The sequence below is a fragment of the Cupressus sempervirens genome, chromosome 5, assembly GCF_028749045.1.
Source record: "Cupressus sempervirens isolate cs-2001-9-10 chromosome 5, ASM2874904v1, whole genome shotgun sequence".
NCBI lineage: Eukaryota > Viridiplantae > Streptophyta > Pinopsida > Cupressales > Cupressaceae > Cupressus > Cupressus sempervirens.
Window position 1 is genome coordinate 144,239,632 of NC_143122.1, and position 21,360 is coordinate 144,260,991.

Consider the following 21,360-nt stretch of genomic DNA (forward strand, 5'->3'; position numbering starts at 1 on the left):
TTTGAGCGTGTGCATATAGATGTATGCGAACCATCTTAAGTATCTTCCCTTGGTGGCTCTCATTATTATTTTACATTTATTGATGACACAACTAGAAAAGTATGGGTTTATTTTCTTAGACAAAAATAAGATGTATTTCAAAATTTTTAAAAATGGAAATGCTTGGTTGAAAATGAGATTGGTAAGAAATTAAAATGTCTCAGATCTGATAATGGTGGTGAGTATTGTAGTCATGAATTTGAAGATTATTGCTTCACTAATGGTATTCTTAGATAGAAAATTGTTCTAAGGACTCCAAAAGAAAATGGAGTGGCTGACTACATGAACATGACTATAATGGAGTGTGCAAGAAGCATGAGGTTTCATGTTGGGTTGCCCTTATACATGTGGGCAGAGGCTATCAATACTATTGTATATTTGATTAATAGACATCCATCTACTCCTTTGGGTTGTGGTATTCCAGAGGAAGCATGGAATTGTAAGAAGGCGAGTTATTCTTTTTTCTCAAAACCTTCGGTTGTGACGATTTTTCTCATATAGATTCTAAAAATAGAACCAAATTGGAAGCTAAGTCAAAGAAATGTGTATTTTTTGGATATGACATTAATGAATTTGGTTATAGGCTTTGCGATTTTGAAAATCATAAAATTGTAAGAAGCAGGGATGTAATATTCAATGAGAAAGTGTTGTACAAATATTTATTGCAACAACAGGAGAAGAAAGAAGATGATTAAGTAGTGTTGGATGATACTCCAGAAGATGATGTTCTAGTCATTCCTTGTGATGTATAACAACTGCAACAACAAATACCACACACACTAGTCAATGTTAGACAATCAACAAGGATAATTAGATCTCCACAAAGATTTTCACCCTCTTTATATTCTATTTTACTTACTTATGCTGGTGAAGCTAAATGTTATGATGAAGTTGTGCAGGTAGATAGTAAGATTTAGTGGGAGTCTACAATGAAAGATGAAATGGACTCTTTGCTGAAAAACAAGACATGGGATTCATGCAAGTTGTCAAAGGATTTGCACACAAAAAAGGCATTGATTTTGATGAGATATTTTCTCCTATTGTTAAGATGACTTCTATCTATATTGTTTTAAGTATTGTGGCTACTAAAGATTTTCATTTAGAGAAATTTTATGTTAAAACAACCTTCCTTCATGGTGATTTGGATGAAGAGATAATATGGCTCAGCCACAAGATTTTGAGGTCAAAGGTAAGGAGAACTTAGTGTGCAAATTGAAGAAAAGTTTACATGGCTTGAATCAAGCACCTCAGCAATGGTATATAAAATTTGATAGTTTTATGCATGAGCATGGATATAGTAGGTGTCATTTAGATCATTATGTTTACTTTAAGAGGTTGGATGATGATAGCTACATTATTTTATGTTTATATGTTTATGATATGCTTGTACCTAGGGCTAACATGGATTGAATAAGGGGCTAAAATGCACGTTAGCACACACATTTTCTATGAAAGACTTGGGGAAAAAAAAAAATCCTTGGTATGAAGATTTGTAGAGATAGGAAGAACAATAAATTGACGCTCTCGCAGGCTAATTAAGTTGAGAAGGTGTTGCAATGTTTCTCTATGGAGAATGCTAAAGATGTCAGCATACCTTTACTTGGTTATTTGAAGTTGACTAAGAAGTTGTGTCCCAAGACACAAGAAGAGGAGGATAAGATTTCCAAGGTACTCTATCCTTCAGCTATAGGAAGCTTGATGTATGCTATGGTATGTACAAGGCCAGATAATGCACATGCAGTGGGAGTTGTTAGTAGGTATATGAGTCATCTAGGAATTAAACATTGGAATGCAATCAAATGTATTTAAAGACATTTGAGAGGAACATCTAATAAGTGTTTACACTTTGGGGGCTCTACTACTAAATTATAGGGCTATATTGACTCATATTTGGTAGGGGATATTGATACCAGGTGTAATATTATAGGTCATTTCTTTACTATTGGTGGGGACTATTGTGAGCTAGGTTTCTAGGTTATAAAAGGTTAATGCTTTATCCATTATAGAGGTAGCGTATGTTACTGATATAGAGGTAGTTAAGGAGATGATATGGCTTCAGTTCTTCTTGGAAAATTTTTGACACCCTTAGAGAGATAATTATTTGTTCACCGATAGCCAAAGTGTCATTCATCTTGCCAAGAATTTAGCTCTACATTAAAAGACAAAACACATTCAGTTGCATTACTATTCCATTTAGTTAGTTTTGGATGATGGACAGTTAAAGATGGATAAGATACATACAAATGACAATCTAGTTGATATGTTTACAAAGATAGTGTCAAGGGAGAAGCTAAATTTCTCTTCAGCTTCAGTTGGTCATCTCAATTGAACATGAATAAAAGAACAATAGAGTCTAGGGTGGTTTGATCTAGTGGGAGCCCCATGTGGTAGTGGTATTGCTATAGGACCAGTCTCTAAGTGGGAGATTGTTGTCTAGTGTGGAGTTTGATCAGTCCCCTAGTGGGAGATTGTTAGTTTGTGGTGACTAATCAGAGAAGTACTATACATACATCATAAATTCTTTGAGTTGTGTTCAATGTTGTAGCCAACATATGGCTAACATATGGCTGACATCTTGTAACCCTAAAGAAGCATAAAATTACTTGTGTAAAAGGGCTTAGGGTTAGGGATTATTTCATTATTGTGATCCAAAAATTGGTTCTTGAAGGGCTATTGAGCTGTAAGGGATTACAAATTGTAATTAGGTTGTAATCACTAGATCGTAACAATATTAGACTTTTTGTTTGGTGGACATAGCCCAAGGATTGGCTGAACCACTTTAAATCTTGGTGTCTTGTGTTCTTTTATGTGTGATCTATTATTTTCTATTATTGGTTATATTTGCATGTAATTGTTATTTCTATCCATGGTTTAATCCTAACAATCGACATTCCTCTCTTTGAGATCTTACCACACATCAAAAATATTCTTTCAATCTCATTTACTAGGGCATCAAAGTCATAGTGTGCACTGAGATAATATGATATTCTTGCACCTCATATAGCTCCCTAGTATACTAGAGTTAGAAAGGATGCACATACCACTACCTAGGCCCCCATATCATGTCAATTGTTCACCACATTTCTTATTGATAAGATAATTAATGTAGATAGTGTGTTTATACATGATTTAGGAATAAGTAAGATTGGAAGATCATTTCATACTACTATGGTATATATGTTTATTTAGTTTTTATTTAAAATCTAATATGTGTGTACATATATCTTATTTGATAACTTATATGTATATAAATTTTGATTAATATATATGTGCCTTATTTTATTTTATTTCCATCATGAATAAAGGAATATTGGGAGATGATGATTATGATCCTAATGCTTTCCTTTGTTGTTAGTTTAATATAAAAAGTAAAGAACTGAGAAATAGGGAGGATGCAGTCTAGTCTTCCCCTTCAAAAGGGTAGTTGACAGTGAATTTGATGTGGTTTCCAAAGACAATATAGGTAAAGTGGTTGCGGGGGGGATTATAAGGGATATAAATGGGAACTACATTGGGTTTTGGTATTTCCTTTGCGAATCCAATCTATCCATGTTGTAGAAGCAAACGGGGCCTCATGAATTATAGAACTTCCTAAGGACCTCCAAATTGGAAATGTTTAGATCACTAGTGACTTTAACAATTTGAAAAAAATATTTTCTACTTGGCTTGTGGAGAATATTATTAAAGAATCTAAATCTTTAATTGATAACTTTGAAAATATCATTATAATGCACAGTTATTTGAATGCTAATAAGGTGACATATTGCATTTCTCATTTGGCTACTTATACCAAACATATTACATTTTTTCATTAAAAACTGAAGTTTGATAATGAACCTAAGGAAATCATTAAGGGTGATTTGACACAAGTGTCTTGGGAAATATAACTATGAATAATAAAAGTGACAGATAAAAGCTCTCTTCTACCAACCATTATGAACACAAGAAGGGTTAAGTGCATCTTGCCTAATAATTATATCTCCCACTCTTTATGGGTGATTTTTTAATTTATTTCCATCACTTTCATTAGGAAGAGGGATTTGCATTGATTATTGAGGGTAGAAATTTGTACAATATTTTTTATGATAGAGATATGGTTTGTGCACCTAAGTATTAGGAAACATGCTATTGAAAGGAATTGAAGGAAATTTTGGATTTTTGGGAGAAGCTTCAAAATGGTGAAGTCATGGTTTACCTAGAGAGGCTTCATTTCTATAAGGATGGAGACACATCAAAGTTCATCAATCATTGGAAAGGTAACATGATACATTGTGTTTCATGTGGGCATATTTACATTGTATGGTATGTACTTTAGAGTCTATAGCTCCAACTTTTTACTATTGAATCACTTCCATTTTGGAGATAGGGTTTTCTTTCCCATGTATATCTAAGTAATTCTTGAAATCCTTTTTTGTGTGAAAGCCTAATCTTTCTATTCATAGAATATTGCAAATCTCTCACCCATAAACCTTCTATTAAGAATAAAAGAAAATGGGATGATGAAATGTATACTGGAGTGAGCTAGACCTCTTCCAAGGGTTAAAAGTTTAAAAAGAGAAATTTGTTCTAGAAGACAGAAACAATGTTATGGAGACTAGGGATGACTCTAATTAGGGAACATAGGACATCCATTTGGGCTAGAAAAAATTTAATTTATGGTAGGATGAGGCCAAAGGGATGGATACTGGTGATGATTATTCTTTGAAAGATGCCTCTATTTCCTACAAAAAGGATGATAACTTGGTGTTATCCATCCATTTTCTCTAGTTAAAAGGAATGTTATTATTTTTTTGGAGTTAAAGGTCATTCACAAGGGGAACAATGGAAAAGAAAAATCATGTCTTTTCTAGTCAAGTTAGCAATTTAGATTTTAATTTAGTTGATTATCCTACTAATAATTCTACTATGGAACATTCTAGCCCAACCTAGATTCTCCTTGATAATATTATGATTAACCCTAGGGATATGAGTGAGTAGGGTGACTTTCATTCTATTTTAACCCTTCTAATCAAGAGTTCCTTCAAAATACTAAAGCAAAAGATAATATTTCTCTTTCTCTATACAAGTATATATATAATGAGGTTCATGATCTCTAGAAAAGGGTTGGTAACTTAGAAATACAACTAACTAAATAAATCAAAACCAAGAAGGTCGTAGAAGATAATTGTGACAAAAACACTAAGTACATGAAATTGTATGAGGATGGGTTAAAGAAGATTCAATATGACAATGATGATAAGATAAAGTTTCCATTCAAATACTACGAAGTTTACAAAGAAGATGGAAATGGATGGAATTATGTTGGATGTTGATAGGGGTAGTTAGGGGAAGGTTGCTACTTTGGTGGGTAAATATGGTCCTATGAAAAGAACTAAGGCTATTATGAAGAAAAAAAATTATGGTTCTTTAAAAGTCATTCAGAAGCTCAAAGACACCATGGAGGAGGTGATCATCATGGGGAAGAAGGGTGAAAAATATTTGAAGGAGTTATTTAGTTCTATTTTTCTTTGTTTCTTGTGGTTTTTAATTTTTTTTCCTCTCATTTGTTCGTATTGTCTATTTTCTTGTTGCTAGGTATTTGGTTGGTTTTATGTTTTTTTGGAAAGATATGTTTCAACATTTGGCACTTTTATTGAAAATATTATGTAATATTCTACAAGGTTTTTTAAATTCCCACTTAAAACATATTTTTCCCTTTGTCCAATTTTTTTTAGCTTGATGGAAAATAGTAAAATAAATTTTTTTTCACTAATTACAAGGATAGAAGATTTAACAAAAATTAACTCCCATAGATCTATCGTTACAAAATCTTTCCAATCTATTGTCTCTCATATAATATCAATGAGTGTGAAAATAAATAGTTAGTCAAACAAGATGAAAGAACTAATACACTTTTATGTAGGAAATATTGTGTCAAATCATGGGATGTCTCCAACCCTTAAAAATTCACATAAACATATAAGGAGATTTGGATTTTTTGATGGTATATCTCAATTTTGTAGAGACTCCATAAGACCTTTGATAATTTAATGTTTAAGTTATTGTGTGCTTAAATGTTGACACACTTCTATGAGTCATTATATCAAAGATTTATCAAGAATTAGATCTCAAATGGAAGCTCATAGGTCTATATTCATGGAGTGTAAGGGCTTGCAATGGAGGCCCTCAATTTGACCTAGTTTCTACCCATGCAAGTACACCATAAAACAAGAGATTCAAAGAGGAAAAATAAGAGTGCTAGTCTCTATTGTCATCAAACATGCATGTTAATGAAGATGCAAGATAATATAAATGATATAAATGCAAAGAAATGCAAGAAAATAAATATAATCTATGAAAGGAAACAACAATGCAAGATTACTTTATGAAAGAAAATATAACTCTAAGCTGATATGAAAATGCAAGGATGAAGCATGATGATGGAAGCCATGGATGCATGAAAGAAGAAGACAAGAAGAGAGAAGTTTTGATGAATCTCCAATGTATAAACCCTAAGGCTCAAACCCTAATGCTCAAACTCCTCCTCCATAATCACTCTCCAAACCAGTAGCATAACAATACTATAGAGACTAACATCCATCGAAATAAGAAGGAGAGGGCTCCTTATAAAGGAAAGTGTGGAGGTGGGAGGCTTCTCACAAGAGCAATGTGGGATAAATCAATAAAAAGGAAAGTACGAGGAAGAAAAAGACCACCACTTAGAGATATGTGCAAAAAAAAGGAATCTTTATAAGATTTTATTTGATTTATTTCTTTTTTTTCATCAAAAAGAGAGCTTTAAGTGGGGATTTATTGATTTAATTAAAATAGGGATTTTCTTTTAATTAAATAAGATAATATTATTTAATTAAAAGAGAGATTTTAATTTTAAAAGTTAAAATTATTCAATTCAAAGAGAGATTTTCTTTTAATTAAATAAATTTTAATTATTTAAAAGGGATGGTTTCTTTCAATTAAATAAGATAAGATAATTTAATTAAAAGAGAGATTTTATTAAATAAGATAAAATTATTTAGTTAAATAAGATTATTGATGAAATGATCAAAACTTACGAAATGTTGAAATAATTAAATTAATTACAGCTTGATCCAAGAAAATGATTTGAATTGATCTAATAAAATATTGCAATGCATTGATTTAGGAAATTGACAAATTGGAGAATGGGGGGCCCATAGTCTAGTCGACCATTTTAGGGTGCATATAACTATAACTTGACAATTTGAATGATGGATATGAAATACATCTTATATATATATATATATATATATATATATATAACATTCTTTTATGTGAAGTGTGTGAAAATAAATGAAAATTGAAAGGTACATCCCTATTTTCTCAACTCACTATAATAGTTTTGATCTTCAAGAGACTATGTATGTTGATAATAATAGGTTTGGTGGATTTGTGAATTTTGAAGGACATGTATGCCAATAAAATTAACAATTGTAAAACTTTTTAAATGGAAGGTCATCAAGAATTAAGGTTAGATTATCTATCTTCCTCTCATGACATTATATAAATTCTATTTTGATGGTTGTCTTTGTACAAACCCCTTGCATGAAGACAAAAGGCTATTCCATAGTTTCCATGAATGTCACTATACTTTTTTTGTGAAGGAGGAAGGTGAAGTAGAGATGTTAGAATCTTATGAAAGAGTATTTTTAAAAAAAATTCATAACTATAAAATCCTAAGATACATCAAACCTTTAATATCTCACATAAAACTACAATTAGATATGAATGTTCTGATACTAGAGCTTTTGAAAGTATTGTATTGAACTAAATTAAAAGCTATATGAGAGTCTACGCATGTGCTATAAATACTACATCTCATTAATTTCTTAATTTTAATTCAAGATCCTCATCCACATAAATAAAATATAGTTTACTCCTTTGATAGTTCATCTCCTTTAATAAAATCCTCTCATTCCTTATCTTTAGATATGTAAGATTCCCTAAACAAGATTATATCTTTAACAAATTATTGGAGGTAAAATATTTAAATATAAGAGGAAAAATTTATACATATCAACAAATTGGCTCGTCTCTTTGTTTTAAAATACCCCCCAAAAGCTTCAACAAAAATACTGAATAAATAGGGTATAAGGGCTCATAATATTTAAAGACCTTACTCGTTTGAGAAAGAAGAACCTTTCAAGAACTATTGATTGCAATTGGTTACAAAATGGACATGATAAAATCCATTATATTTTTCAAAAATCATGTAGTGAACCTATATTTCTTACAAACATCAAGAAGGAATTTCTAGTCAATTGCATCGTATGCATCAACAATATCAAATTTATGTATCATACCTATTTTTTGATAGCTTCAATAGAATAGATTCATGATCTCATGAATATTTATAATTGTATTTTGAATTTTCCTTCCATTAACTAAACCCCATTAGTTTTGTGATATTTCTCAAGAAAAAGTATGAGTCTTTTCATCATTACTTTTGAAAAAACTATACAATGTGTTATAATCGTTGATAGGTCTATAATTTTTCATTTTCTTCACTTAAACAACTTTAGTAATAAGAGAAATGAATCTAGAAATTCTCATATTCAGTAGTCCTCCACTTCCAAAAATGTCATGGGGAAACTTATATAAGTCCTCATAGATATTGTCCAAAATTATTGGTTGAAAGGAGGGAATCCATTCAAAGATAGAGCATTATAGACATCCAAAAGATAAAATAATAAAAGTGTTTAAATTATTGAAAGGTTATTTATTTCACTATATTCCTATAGTCTTTATTTGTAACAAGGTATGGGATGACATCTAGTATAATAATGGGTCTAGAAAAATAATAGTAAAACTATTTTTGCGAGTTGAGAAACAATACCGATCATTTCTTCTTCATCTTCTATAAAATTTATAGATTTTATTTGTAACATTTTAATTTTTTTATTCCATTTTTAAGAGTTGATTGATGTAAAAAATTAATATTTTTATCTCCTTGAGTAATTCACTGTATCCTAGATTATTGTTTCTAGAACACTTTTTTTTTTTTTTCTGAGTTGGATCGATCTCTCCCTCAATGATCTCTCCACTTTTCATATGGAATCATATTGTTGGTGTAAATATGTATTTACTATTTACACTTTACTTAAGTTTACTTTGTTAATGCATTAGTTTATATTTTATTTGGTGAGACACTTATAAGTTTGCATAATTTTTATGAGTTGTCATGTTGACAACACAGAAGTAAGCAACTCTAATTCAGCACATGGTATCTATAATACTGGAGTTCGCATCATTAATTGAGCTATCATTTAGACAACATAGTTATTCACACTCTTAATTCAGCACATGGTGTCTACAACATTATTTTGTGTGCTACACCTTTGTATTCTTATCCTCTCATCATCACACTTACTCCTGTGCTTAATGGAAGATCATCCACTTCTAGTGGACATGTTCTTGGTTGTATGACTTATCATGTTGCTAATTCCTATGCATTCTAGAAGAATTCTAGAGGCCTTTATATATAGGAACTCCTAGTGTACTTTCACATTGAATTGAATACATATCAATATTTTGATCATACTCTTTTTGGTCTACTATTGTGCTTGTGCTTGAGTTCTTTAATCTTGGGTGAATTTTTCCCTAAGAAAAATTCCTACACGATATTAGAGCTTGGAGAATCTCTCTTCACATAGCCATTTGAGACCACTATTGCTTCATCACTTTAGCCTAGATCTAGAGTAGTACAGTCGTGGGAGCATCTAGAGGCAAAATGGACCTTGTCATTGCATTTGGAATGTTGATTTGGTGAAAATCGGCTATAAATTTGGCTACCCTAGGCCAAAGTCGATTTTGAGGAAATTTTTTTGCAAATCATCACCTAAGGGCCTGATTTGAAAGTTTGGGTATGATCTATTAAATCTGCAATTTTTTTTTTTTTGCAGATCTGTTATTTTAATTCCTCTATACATTTTTAGAGTTTTATTTTGATTTTTTTTTCTGCCTAGTTGGGCATACAGAGAATTCTTTTTCATAGGTACTAGGTAGTCATACCCTGGCCTTGCATAGAATATTATGAGAATATTCAAATTTTTGGCCAAGGCTCAGCAACAACAACTCTATATTTTCTAGCAGTCTATCTACAAATTTTGGCCATAACAAACAACATTTCGGCCAAGGTGACTGGCTATCTCCCACCTGCGAATGGTAAATTTAACATTTTCAGCAAACTAGCTGAGTATCCTCACCTCTAATAGACCACACACATAACATAGGTAGTAGCTACTTCTATTTCAACTATGGTGGCTACAGTTTTTAAACTGTGCAAACTTCTCACTCACAAACACATATAATGCTAGCCTAAACTTTAACACTGCCATCATGTTTTTAATATTTCTGACATAGTTTTCAATGATTTGCACACTTCTCATAGTCATTATTTTAATCATTTACCACTCCTAGGCATCATTAAGTACTCCCTCACCAACGGCTTCCTTTTGGTGTCTCAATCATCCCACATCAATACTTGCCGACCATAGAAGTCCTCTAGTCACTGTGCCATGTCGGATTCAAGCACATAGTGTTTGCATATTCTAACATGCAATAGGTTGATAATGGAGCCAACGTAACATCTGATTAAGCCCTACCGCCTCAGCTAGCCACAAACCTAGCTCTGATATGTGGCAACCACGTAGACTGTGCCATGCTAGTTTTCCATACAGGCATGTGGAAGCCATACCTTCCTAGTCAACAAATACATTTCATCTACCAACTCGACCTCATCCATACAATCTATACATTTATGTACTACTTATGTCAGTGTGACATCATCACCATGTTAGTAAGGGCCCTTGTTTTTTCTAACATTAGCATTTGATAGTGTTAAAATTTGAGGGCCATTTGACCATTATTCCCAAATATTTTTCAACTGCTATGATAGCCATTTGAGCGTCAAATTTAAGCTCATAGTTTTCTATCTAGACCCCTCTCCAAATATGGTTTTGATTTGGCAACCCAACTTTGAAAGGCCATAACTCAGTCATCTAGACTATAAATAAGGTGCAATTATTTTAATTTTGGGTAGAATTTCCTAAACTTTTTAGTGGTGGTGTTCTTTTCTAGTTTTGGTGCATGGATTTTTCAAAAATTGAATTTATTGGTGAATGTACCTATTCAATCTTGTATTTTGCAACTTGAAATGCTCTATACAGGCTCATTTGAACACATTTTTAGGTTCCATTTTTTTAAAAGTGCATTATCTTTTGTCTAATTTCTAGATCCGCATTTAGATTCTAGGGTTGTGTGGACAAAAATCTCACTTTTAGACTTAGGGCCTTTTCTACTTTGTAATGTTTGGATTACTTTGCAAAATTGTTGTACATCTAAGCTATAGTGCTTAGTTCTAGATTTAGGCCTCAAAAGGTAGTTGTAAATAGAAAAATTAGAAGTCCACTTTATACATTTTGACAAGTGGCCTATTGTACATGCACTACATATAAATTTCCAAAAGCATCTTTTTGGGGGGTTTTCTTTTGATTGAGTGAATTGGGGGGGGGGGGGGGGGGGGGGGGGTTGTGTTTTTGTGTCTCCTTTGTGTGCTCTTTTCATTTTTTGCATCATGGGTTCCCCTAAATGTCCACTTCTAACTTTATGCAATTATTCTACATTAAAAGATATTGCATGGAGTAGATTAATGGAAAAAGGTTTAAGTATCTATTTTGATGGTACAATTCCCAAACCCACTGATGCTACAACTCTCATTGATTGGCGAAAGTAAGGCCAATAGGCTTTAGGAATTATCAGGAATTGTGTACATAGAGATCTCTTCTTCCACATTTCCAGTTTCAAGGAATCCAAACCTACATGGGAAAAACTTGAAGCATTACATGGTAAGGTGTATGAGGAAAATGGTTTTCAAATTGAGGATGATCTATTTCTATTGGATCCAACAAACTTTGATAGAATTCAAGATTATATCAACAAAGCCAATGAGTTTAGGTCACTACTTAAAGATTGTGGAAATCCCATTAAGGATGAAAAGTTGATTCACCATATCCTAAAGAGGCTACCTTCAGAGTAAGATTTCTTTGTTTCAAGTTATAATACTCACATGTTAACCATCGGAAGTTCTTTTGAGAAGCCCACATTTGAGACTTTTGCAGAGATGTTGATTCTTGAACAATCTCACTTGATAGATTTGGGACTTCTCCTGACATCAAAGACCAAAGCATTAATGGCTAGTGATGAGAACCAACCACAATCTGAGACACAACAATACTCATCATAGAAAGGTAATTCTTCTTCCAACAAGAAGGGAAACAATGAAAAGAAGGACAAACATTTTTGTGCATATTGCTAAAAGCCAAATCATGATGAGCATCATTTCAAGATTAAGAAAATCGATGAGTTGGAAAACCTACTCAGGAAGAACAAAATTCAAGTACTAGGTATTTCCAAGGATTCAACTCCACCCACTTCAAAGGGAAAAAGGAAAGCACTTATGGAAAACACAAGTTCTTCATCGAAATGGATTCTTGACTCAGGTACCTCCTATCACATGGGTTCCTCAAAGGGAGACTTTTCTTCATTGAAGTAGTCATAGGTAACCCATATCTTTGTAGGAAATGATACTAAAATGGAAGTTGAGCGGAAAGGAAATGTGGAAATGGAAAATGGAAAATTCAAAAACATTCTCTATGTTCCTAACCTAAGCTCTAATCTCCTCTCAATTTACCAAATCACTCACCTTGGAGATGACAACAAAGTTGAGTTCCTTCTAGATTTTGTAATGATGTAAAGTCTAAATTATGATCCATTGGTTGCAGTGGTGAAATTCAATCATAACAAGAGGCTTTATTCCTTCTCCCACTTGGTGCCTAAGTCTCCTTCACATGCCTTGTTAACTCAATATAATTCAAAAAACAAACTATGGCATGAGCGGCTTGGTCATCTTGCCTTCCACTATTTTTAGCAACTTTGCTCAAAAGACATGGTCAAAGATCTACCTCCAATCAACTTTTCTAAGGGTTAATGTTCAACATGTTCAATGGATATGCATCTCAAGAAGAAGTATGATAAAGGGAAGTCTTCAAGAGCACCAATTGTTCTTGAGTTAGTTTACATGGTTTTAGCAGGTCCTTTTGTAGTGACTTTAGTCAGCCAAGGTTCCTACATCCTTACTTTCATTGATGACTTTTCACATTACACATGGGTCTATTTTCTTCATCATAAGAATGAAGTGTTGGACAAGCTTCAAGCCTTAAAGATTCATCTTGAATAGAAATCAAGGAAAGCCATCAAGGTTCTTTGGATAGACAATGAAAGTAGATATGTGGACAGAAGACTTAAAGACTTTTGCAAACATGAGGGAATTTCTCCTCAGAATCCACCACAATTTAGTCCACACAAGATAGATGTTGCAGCACTAAGGATTAGGACTCTTAAGTCCATGGCAAGTTACATGATTAAAGCCAAGTCTCTTTATTATACACTAGAAGTTGAAGCTTTCAATGGTGCCAATCACATACTTAATATGTCTCCTCATCCTACCTTAGATGGAAAGACACCTTTTGAGGCATGGTGTAGTAGAAAACTAGTTGTGACACACTTTAGAGTCTTTAGTTGTCTAGCATGATTATACATAACTTCTAGGGGATGCAAGGCACTATCACCTAGGCCTTGTACTTTCATCAGATATGAAGATGGTGTTAAGGCATATAGACTTATGGATCCAGAGACACATGAGATCTTTGTGGAGAATGATGTTCACTTTGAGGAAAGTTCACCCAGCTTATCCTCTAATCCTCTATGTACTTCATACACTATGGAAACTGATAGTGACACTATAAATAGTGCTTCAATAGATTAATATATGTGGAGCTCTATCAAAAATTGCTGCAAGAGGTCACAACATTGGTATAGTCCACATGCATACATTACCATAGTGATAGGTCCAATGCAATAGGGTACACCTTGTCTTCAAGCTCCAATAGCGGTAAATGACTTCTTGGTAGACATTTTAGGTCTTTTTGTGGAGTCACACATAGCAGACTTGGGAGACATCCTTCATGATTTACATCTTCTCTTTGATGAAGATGATCCTTTTAGAGTTGTTGTGAGGGCTCACTCTGACCCTTATGTCCATTCCCTACATGATCGATTTTCACAGCTTGACATGATTATGGATCCTTATGAACCACAATTTTTTGAGGTATCTTTATCATTTGAGAAGATGGATGGTTTCTTGGAATAGGTTCTACCTATGCCCTTGCCAGATCTACATTCATTCTTTTCAGTATTGCTAGAAGGAGCGACCATCAGCATTGAAACAATGACAATTGGGTAGGTCTCATGGCCAACATAAATCTTTAGGATTGTACCTTTTCCATTTGTTTCTTTCCAAGGGGAGGAACATCATTCAACATTCATGGACCAGCTTCTTTCTTGGAGCACCTATCATTGGTAGGCATTCTTCCTTTTGGCAAGGGGGGAGACTATCTTATCTCTCTTCCTCTTCTCTCTTATGGAGGGATGTCTTTCCTCTTATGAGGTTTTGTTCTTCTCATTCTTCACTTTTTTATATACTTGATGTATGTCATAATGGGGGGGTCTTGATTAATCCATCCATCCATGCATCTTGTCTTTTCATCTCTCTTTTTGGGAGAGGGTTTTTCCCATGAGGTTTTCCCTCTTTCTCTACTTTATTAGAGATTGCATTTCATTATGTACATGGGTACCTAACATGGTCTAGTTGTCGAGACCCATTATTTCATCCTAGTTTTTGTAAGCTTAAGGACTTTCCCCTAAGTTGCACTTAAGGGGGGGCTGTTGGTGTAAATATGTAGTTACTATTTACACTTTACTTAAGATTACTTAGGTTAATGCATTATTTTATTATATTTCATTATTTTATTATTTATTTGGTGAGACACTTAGAAGTTTGCATCATTAACTGAGTTTTCATGTAGACAACACAGTTATTCACACTCCTAATTTAGCACATGGTGTCTACAACATTATTTTGAGTGCTACACCTTTGTAGGCTTATCCTCTCATCATCGCACTTACTCTTGTGCTTAAGGGAGGATAACCCACTTCTAGTGGACATGTGTTTGGTTGTATGACTTATCATGTTACTGACTCCTATGCATTCTAGAAGCATTCTAGAGGCCATTATATATAGGCACTCCTAGTGTACTTTCACATTGAATCGAATACATATCGATATTCTGATCATACTCTTTCTAGTCTACTGTTGTGCTTGTGCTTGAGTTCTTTGATCTTGGGTAAATTTTTCCTTAAGAAAAATTCTTACACATATTGTTCCACTCTCTCCATCCTACTTTGTATATCATTCAAATTTCTCCAATATTTTTACACTAAATATATTTCAAGAAGAGGTTTTATTCATCATTTGACCTTTAGTGCTTTTATGTTTTTATCTATCTTGGATGATATGAAAACTGACACATGGAATTTTTCACCACTTCTTATTGATAATATAAAGGTTTGGATGTATGGGCTAGATGATCTCATATCTAAAAGGAATGAGGCCTTGTTTTGACCTTCATCTCAGTCTAGGATAAGGGTTTTATGGTTCAATATAATTTTGTGTTGACTGGTGAGGGTAAAATTAACAAGATTCACCCAATTAAAGGATAATTAAAATCTAGATAGTAACTTTCTTGAATGCATTTTACCTTTGTTTTATTTTTTCTTATAGACCAATTAAAGGTTGAGCCTTCATAATAGATAATCATTAGACCAAATAGAAAAAAGTAAACCTCCCATGGCCACCATTGTTTCATTGAAATCTTTGTTGTGTGGATATTTTCATGACTGGTAATTCCCAACCACTAACTAGAGATGCATCCCAAAATACTAGAGGTAAGTGTATCCTATGAGTTCCCCCTAGAAGGTGTAATATTGAGACCATATATATTTATAAAGTTCTAAGAGAAACCAAAGTTTCAAAGTAAAGATGCATTTTGATAAATAAAATAAGGCACATATTTTGTTTAGTTTGGATTCCCATTGGAAGTATAAACATTTATCAAGTTTCATTATATAAAAAATTTAAAAATAAATGAAGTACCAATCAAGCAACATTTTGAAGAATGAAGCTTGGGTACAGAGCCTTAAAAAAATTCCATAACTTATAGCCAAGGAAAAAAAAAAAAGGTTCAAAATTACCATCTCTTTTAATTTGTTAGAAACAATATAATCAAAAGAGTAAAATAATTATGTTTTTAATAAAGACATGAATGTCTTCAAAAAATAGTGTCTTGATGATGATAAAGGATTGCTATTATTTTCTTTGTTGTCGTGTGTGACTGCTCAACTTTTTTAGAAAATATTTGTGGCGCATGAATAAATATTTTGGTGCTTACTTTTGAGTAGGAAATTTGAAATCTGAATTAATTAATTGAATAATAGTTTTACATTTTGGAGCCACATGGCAGTTTTGGCAATAAACAATCACTACTTATTTTCAGCCTATCATGTTTAGTCTAGGTTATAAAGATTCTAAATTATCCTTTTTGCACAATTTAAAATGTCCATGTGAACATAAAATGAGCAACCACATGGCAACACAAGGTAAGAAGTTTTTAATTCAAATTTTGATTTTTATGGTTCATATTAGATGTTTAATACAGATATCAAATAACTATTATGAACGTATCCACCTTATAACTTCTTCTTTTTTCATATCATTTAAAACAATATATTTATAAATTACCATCAATATCATGTTGGAAATGAGAATGAAGTAACTGAGAGGGGGAGGGGGTGAATCAGTTACTACAAAAACATTTCACAGTCCCTTAGATGTCTAAAAGCTTGATCTATTTTACAGATTATTGAAACTTGATATTGCAGAAAATAATAACAATCATTAAGAACTGATATCAAAACAATTCAGCAAACTCAAACACTAGAGACACCAGATTTAACGTGGAAACCCAATATGGGAAAAACCACCAATGTAACTAGTTACTGTTTTTCACTCTTTTGAAGTGAGCCCTATTAGGAGCCAACCCTGTTAAAGGTTACAAAAACACACTGTTAGGTTTGACCCTATTAGAGGATTTAATTACCCTGTTAGAAGTGGCCTTGCTAGAGGTCTTTAGAAAAATTCAACTGAACTGTCACCTTGCGAGAGGATTTACAATAGGGTTGTTAAACCCACTCTGTTAAGAGATTTTGAGTTCACTGTTACAATGGTTAGAAAGCAACAATGAAGTGACCTGATATAATGTGCAACTTATCTTTGTTGATTGCAGATCTCTATTATGCTTGACTAGATCCTTACTAATCACATACAACTTTGCAGCTCCTTCAATGCATCTGATCCTTCATCACACTTCTTCAACATTCGCTCTTATGTCAATATTCGCTCATTCCATATCCATACATTCGCACTCTTATGCATCCAAATTCTTACATCTCACGAATTCACAACTTGATCTTTCATATATACCTTACAGATTATCTTAGTCGGCTCTAATCACTGACCAATAATCAAACAAATACAATAGTTGGCTAGAAATAATTAAAATTACAAACTAACAAATCCCTTTACTGGCCGACACTGCTTGGTTAATACTGTTCAGAAAATAATTCCTGTGTTAACCGACTGAGCCCGGTTAGTACAGAGAATTCCTTGAAATCCTTCAGTCGCCGAGTGAACTCGATAAGCACTGAGTTCCCTGTGATGACCGAGTGAGCTCGGTGAAACCGACTCCACTTTGATGACCGAGTGAGCTCGATGAAAACTGACTTCTCCATCTTTCCTTCAATGACCAAGTGAGCTCGGTGAAAACTGACTTCTTCATCTTTCCTTCGATGACTGAGTGAGCTCGGTGAAAACTGACTTCTCCATCTTTCCTTCGATGACCAAGTGAGCTTGGTGAAAATTGACTTCTCCATCTTTTCTTCGATGACCGAGTGAGCTCGGTGAAAACTGACTTCTCCATCTTTCCTTCGATGATCGAGTGAGCTCGGTGAAAACTGACTTCTCCATTTTTCTGTCAATGACCAAGTGAGCTCGGTGAAAACTGACTTTTCATCTTTCCTTCGATGACCAAGTGAGCTCGGTGAAAATTGACTTTTCATCTTTCCTTCGATGACCGAGTGAGCTCGGTTATTACTGTTTGTTTTATTTTCTTCAATGACTCGGTTACCACTGTCTATTTTATTTTCTTCGATGACTGAGTGAGCTCGGTTATCATTGTCTGAACTCGGTTAACTGAGATTAAAGATTGATATGACATTTTTGTGTGACATCAAGGACAACACTATCCAACAATCTCCCTTTTTGGCATTGATGGAAACACAACATGTCATAACAGAATGAAATTTTGAAAACAAGATAAAAAACTTCTCCCTCTTTCACTAGTCTCCCTCTTTTAAGGAGCTTCATAGCAGATATTTTAAGTCTCATAAATTTCAGAAGGATATGACAGTAAATCTCTCCCTCTTTGACAACACATGCCAAAGACAACAGAAGTAAAGTGAGTTGCAATGTACCTATAGTACTGATTCATATGCAATGATTTCTGATTAAACTGCATCAACAGATAGATCTTCATTCTGGTATGCGTTGATGCATCACTAAAGCTTCCTTTAGTGAACTTCAGATAGGGGAATGACCCCTAACTTACGTCTAAGATATAAAAAAACATCCTTAGACAAGGGCTTTGTGAATATATCAGCAATTTGTTCCTTTGTGTGGATATATTCCAATCTGATTTCCTTGTCTTGCACCAATTCTCTGACAAAATGATATTTGATTGCAATATGCTTGGTCTTGGAATGCATCACTGGATTCTTGGATGTATTGATTGCACTTGTATTATCACAGAACATAACAACTGGTTCTTTGATTTCCATCTTCATTCCTTGCAATAGTTGCTTAAACCAAACAATATTAGAGTAATTTACTGCTACAACAACATACTCTGCCTCTTCTGTAGATTGGGATGTACAATTTTTCTTTTTGCTTGTCCAAGAAACCAATCTCTTTCCAAGAAAGAATGCTCATCCACTTGTGCTTTTTATGTCATCAAGGTTCCCTACCCAATCAGCATCAGTAAAAACTTTCAAATCCAAATTACCTCCAAATTTGTACCATAGCCCATAATCTTCAGTTCCTTTCAAATATCTCATTATTCTCTTGATTTCCATCAGGTGAGTTTCTCTTAGTTTTGCTGAAAATCTTGCAACAATACCAACTGCGAGAACAATATCTGGCCTGGTATGAACTACATACTGCAATTTTCCAATCATAGATCTATACAATGTTTGATCTACCTCTTTGGATTCATCATCTTTTGTAAGTTTCAATCCAATACACATAGGAGTTCCAACAGGTTTACAGTCCTCCATACCAAACTTTTTCAATATCTCCTTGATGTATTTTGACTGAGTGATGAAGATGCCATTCTTATTTTGTTGGATTTGAAGACCAACAAAGAATTTTATCTCACCAAACATAGACATTTCAAACTCCTTGTTCATTTATTCTAAAAATTCTTTGCAAAGATCATCATGCCCTGTGAAAATAGTATCATCTACAAATATTTCTGCCAAGATAATCTTATTATCTGGACCTTCCTTTATATACAAGCTACTATTATCATTAGCTCTTTGAAAACCAATCTGAATAAGATAATTATGCAATCTTTCATACCATGCTCTAGGAGCTTGTTTCAGACCATACAGTGCCTTGTGTAATTTGCAGACCATGTTCCTTTTATCTGGATCAACAAAACCTTCAGGTTGTTAAATGTAAACTTCTTCATCCAGTATTCCATTGAGGAATGCTGACTTGACATCCATCTAATAAACATTGAATCCTTTGTGAGCAGCATATGCAAGTAAGGTTCTAACTCCTTCCAATCTTGCAATAGGAGCAAAAGTTTCTCCATAATCTATACCTTCTTGTGAATATCCTTTGCATATCAATCTAGCTTTGTTTCTGGATACCTTACCATCTTCAGTCAACTTATTTCTGAATACCCATTTGGTTCTAATTATATTCTTGTCTTTAGGCTTGGGTACAAGAGTCCATGTCTGGTTTTTCTCTATCTTTGCTATTTACTCATTCATTGCCTCAATCCAATTATCATTTTCCAGTGCATCATTAATACTTCTAGGTTCAAAATCAGCAAGTAAATAAGTATTTTTCAACTTACTTCTTGTCAAGGTTCGTTTAGATTCGTCTCCAATGATCTGATCTGGTGTATGATGTCTTCTGACATATTTCGCTAATACAAGTTCCTTGCCTCTTGAATGAATTTCATTGTTATCCTTCTGTACTTCAGATTCTTGTTGTTCTGGCTCGGTTGATTTAGACTCAGTAGATACTTTCTCGGTAGTGTCTGAAAGTTGCTGAGGCTCGGTTTGAACTATTTGCAACTCGGTTACTGAAGACTCAAGAGTTGAGGATTCTTGAGTGAACAGTATACTTGGTATAGTATTTGGTTCAATGTAAACAAATCTCTTGTAGTCTTCAGGTACCTTTTCGCTTTCTTCTTATGATTTGTCTGCAAACTCATCAATTTTCACATGTGCACTTTCTATGATCTTTTGAGTGGATAGATTTAAACATCTATATGCTTTGCTTTTGCAAGAATATCCCAAAAATATTCTTTCATCACCTTTTACATCAAATTTTCCTTTTCTAGATTCTTTCAAAATATAACATTTGCTTCCAAATACTTTCAGATAACTTACATTGGGTTTGTGGTCATACCATAATTCATAGGGAGTCTTGAATGAGTCCTTTTTCAGCTGTACTCGGTTTAATGTATGAACTGCAGTGCTGATGGCTTCCTTCCAGCATTTGATAGCAATGTTCTTTTCTATCATCAGGGTTCTTGCACAATCCATAATGGATCTATTTCTTCTTTCAACTATTCCATTTTGTTCTGGAGTTCTTGGTGCTGAAACCTGTCTTTTAATACCTCTTTCAATGTAGAAGTTATTGAATTCATGTGAAATGAATTCACCACCTCTGTCTGACCTTAAACATTTCAGTCTTTTCCCTATTTCTTTTTCTACTCTTGCCAAATACCATTTGAATTTCTCAAATGCTTCTGATTTATTTCTTAGATACATGATAGTCATCATTCTTGAGTAATCATCAACAAAGAGAATGAAAAATTTCTCTCCAGTATAGCTTTCTATTCCAATAGGTCCACATAAATCAGTATGCACAATTTCTAATATATCTTCAGATTGAAAGTTTTTACCTTTAAAAACTAGTCCTTCCCATTTTACCAATTTGACAGTTCTTGCATAGACCAACCTCAGGTTTCTTAATGTTAGGAATGCCTCTTACTTTCT